Genomic DNA, 4,230 nt, shown 5'->3' on the forward strand with positions numbered 1-4,230 from the left:
GAGGGAATGACATATGGCCCTTCGTAGGAAAGTGGATGGACCTTGAGGGTGTCATGCTGAGTGAAGTAAGCCAGGCAGAGAAGGACAGAAACCATATGTTTGCACTCATAGGTCTAGCAGGAAAACAAGAGAGACCTAATGGAGAACCAGGGGGAACGGAGGAGGGAGAGAGAGTTGGGGAAAGAGAGGGATGCAGAACTTGAGAGACTATTGAATGCTGAGAATGAACTGAGGGTTGAAGGGGAAGGGGGAGGGGGGAAAAGAGGTGGTGATGATTGTGGAGGGCACTTAAGGGGAAGAGCACTGGGTGTTGTATGGAAAACAATTTGACAATAAAATATTATGGGAAAAAAATAAATAAATAATAAAAAGTGTCTCTGAAAGCAGTAAAAAATAAAATAAAAATAAAATTTTAAAAACATTTTAAAAAATTCAAAATGGATTAAAGACCTAAATGTGATACCTGAATCCGAAATCATAAAAATCCTAGAAGGGAGCATAGGCAGTAACTTCTTTGACATCAGCCATAGTATTTTTCTAAATACGTTATGAAGCAAGGGAAAGCAAAAATAAACTACTGGGACTATATCAAAATAAAACGCTTCTGCACAGCAACAAAAAACAATAACGACAACAAATCAACAAAACTAGAAGCCAACCTGCTGAACAGGAAAAGATAAGGGGCACCTGGCTGCCTCAGTCAGTAGAGTATATGACTCTTGACCTCAGGGTCATAAGTTCGAGCCCCATGTTGGGCATGAAGCCTACTTAAAATTAAAAAAAGAAAAACCTACAAAAAGACACATAGACCAATGGAATAGAATAGGGAACCCAGAACTGTACCCACAAATGTATGGCCAATTAATCTTTGGCAAAGTAGGAAAGAGAATCCAATGGAAAAAGACTGCCTCTTTAGCAGGTTGTGCTGGGAGAACTGGACAGCAACATGCAGAAGAATGATATTAGACCACTTTCTTACACCATACACAAAAATTAACTCAAAATGGCTGAAGGACCTGAATGTGAGACAGGAAACCATCAAAAACCTAGGGGAGAAAGCAGGAAACAGCCTCCTTGACCTCAGCCACAGCAATTTCTTATTCGACACATCTCCAAAAGCAAGGGAATTAAAAGCAAAAATGAACTATTGGGACTTCATTAAAATAAAAAAGCTTCTGCATGGCAATGGAAACAATCAATAAAACTAATAGGCAACCGATGGAATGGGAAAAGATAGTTGCAAATGACATATCGGATAAAGGGCTAGTATCCAAAATCTACAAGGAACTCACCAAACTCCACACCCAAAAAACAAATAATCCAGTGAAGAAATGGGCAGAAGACATGAATAGACACTTCTCCAAAGAGGACATCCAGATGGCCAACAGGCACATGAAACAATGCTCAGCATCACTCAGCATCAGGGAAACACAAATCAAAACCACACAGGGGCGCCTGGGTGGCTCAGTCAGTTAAGCATCCAGCTTCGGCACAGGTCATGATCTTGCAGTTTGTGGGTTCAAGCCCCACGTCGGGCTCTGTGCTGACAGCTAGCTCAGGGCCTGGAGCCTGCATTGGATTCTGTGTCTCCCTCTCTCTCTGACCCTCCCCTGCTCGCACTGTCTCTGTCTCTCAAAAATAAATGAAAAAACATTTAAAAAAATTTTTTTAAATTTCAAAACCACACTGAGATACCACCTCACACCAATCAGAGTGGCTAAAATGAACAAATCAAGAGACTATAGATGCTAGTGAGGATGTGGAGAAACGGGCACCCTCCTACACTGTTGGTGGGAATGTAAACTGGTGAAGCCTCTCTGTAAAACGGTGTGGAGATTCCTCAAAAATTATCAGTAGAACTCCCCTATGACCCAGCAATAGCACTGCTGGGGATCTACCCAAGGGATACAGAAGTGCTGATGCATAGGAGCACATGTACCCCAATGGTCATAGCAGCAATGTCAACAATAGCCAAATCATGGAAAGAGCCTAAATGTCCATCACCTGATGAATGGATCAAGAAGATGTGGTTTATATATACAATGAAATACTACAGGGCAATGAGAAAGAATGAAATCTGGCCATTTGTAGCAGAGTGGATAGACCTCGTGGGTGTCATGCTAAGCAAATTAAGTCAGGCAGAGAAGGACAGATACCATATGTTTTTGCTCATAGGTCTAACAGGAGAAACTTAACAGAGGACCATGGGGAGGGGAAAAGGGGAAAAAGAGTAAGGGAGAGGGAGGGAGGCAAGTCATGAGAGACTCTTGAATACTGAAAACAAACTGAGGGCTGAAGCGGGAGGGGGAAGGGGAAGGGGGTGACAGGCATGGAGGGGGGCACTTGTGGGGAAGAGCACTGGGTGTTACATAGAAACCATCTTTACAATAAACTATTTTAAAAAAAACCTGGGAGAACATATTTGCGAATGACTATCCAATAAAGGGTTAGTATCAAAAATATATAAAGAACTGATACAACTCAACACCCAAAAAGCAAATAATACAATTTAAAAATGGACAAAAGACATAGACAGACATTTCTCCAAAGAAGACACAAAGATGGCCAACAAACCCATTAAAAGATACTGATGAAACATACTCATCAGTATCTTTTCATGTGTATCATCAGATACTCAGGGAAATGCACATCACAACTACAGTGAGATAGCACTTCACACCTGTCAGAATGGCTAAAATCAATGCCACAAAAAACAACAGGTATTGGCAAGGATGTAGAGAAAAAGGAAACTTTGCACACTATTTCTAGGAATGCAAACCAGCCCCTGTGGAAAACATTATGGAGGTTCCTCAAAAATTAAAAATAAAACCACCTATGATCTAATAATCACACTACTGATATTTACCTCCAAAATACAAAAACACTCATTCAAAGGGATACATGCACCCCTATGTTTATCACAGCACTATTTATAATAACCAAAATATGGACACAGTCCAAGTATCCACTGATAGATGCATAGATAAAGAATATGTGATATGCGTCTACAATGGAATATTATTCAGCCATAAAAAAGTATGAAATCTTGCCATTTGCAACAATAGAAATAGAGCTATAGAGTATAATGCTAAGCAAAATATGTCAGAGAAAGAAAAATACTACATAATTTCACTCATATGTAGAAATAAGAAAGAAAACAAATGAACAAAGGGGGGAAAAAAAAGAGAAACCAAGAAAAAGACTCTTAACTATAGAGAATTGATGATTACCAGAAGGAAATGCATGGAGGGGGGCAATAGCCGATGGGAATTAAAGAGTACACTTATCATGATGAGCACTGAGTAATGTATAGAATTGCTGAATCACTGTATGGTACACCTGAAACCAATATAATATTGTATGTTAACTATACTGGAACTAAATGAAACACTTAAGGGGCACCTGGGTGGCTCAGTTGGTTAAGCATCCAGCTTTGGCTCAGGTCATAATCTCACAGCTTGTGAGTTCGAGCCCTGCATTGGTCTCTCTGCTGTCAGCTCAGAGCCTGGAGCCTCCTTCAGATTCTGTGTCCCCCCCTCTCTCTGCCCCTCCCATGTTGATGTCCTGACTCTCTCTCTCTGTCTCTCAATAATAAATAAAAATGTTAAAAATTTATAAATAAATAAATGAAAAACTTAAAACACACACACACACATAAACAAAAACAGTGCTGAGTTGGAAAAAATGACACATTCACAGCATAATACCTTTGGTATAAATTTCAAACATACAACATATGACTGATTTTATAAGGGATCTATACACATTTAAGAATGCATACCTGGGTGCATGCCTATGGGGGAGAATAGGAATTTGGAATTATTAGGGAAAAATAAGCCAAGAAATGAGTGTTGGACTAAACAATTTTGATAAGGTACTATGAATTGCAGTCCAAAAATATTAATGGAAATTTAAATAACCAAGAGCCATACCTTCTTGGCTTCTATCTTAATAGAAGGCAGAGTCCTAACAGCCTCAAATATCCAAACAGAGGGCGCTCTGAGACTCTGGAGCTGAAAATTCACAAAGGCTGAATTTACAGTCTTGTCTCACAGTGAGCAGGTGGCTCTCAGGCACACAATTCAACTTCCTGCTTGACTCCACGATTAATAAATGCCATGTTAACTGTTCACATATATTACATCCTTTCAAGTAATCCTTACAAAAACTTGAAAGGCTGAAATTACTACTTCAGTTTTATAGATAACTAAACTGAGCTTGAAAGAAATA

At 39.5% G+C, this 4,230-nt stretch overlaps 1 long non-coding RNA gene across 1 annotated transcript in view; it reads left to right on the plus strand.

Moving 5' to 3' along the window:
* The window catches only part of LOC115281040, a 20,013-nt gene that overhangs the window by 7,684 nt on the left and 8,099 nt on the right, over window positions 1–4,230 (plus strand). The gene's annotated exons all lie outside the window — the stretch shown is intronic.

The sequence above is a fragment of the Suricata suricatta genome, chromosome 16 (assembly GCF_006229205.1).
Source record: "Suricata suricatta isolate VVHF042 chromosome 16, meerkat_22Aug2017_6uvM2_HiC, whole genome shotgun sequence".
NCBI classification, from domain to species: Eukaryota; Metazoa; Chordata; class Mammalia; order Carnivora; family Herpestidae; genus Suricata; species Suricata suricatta.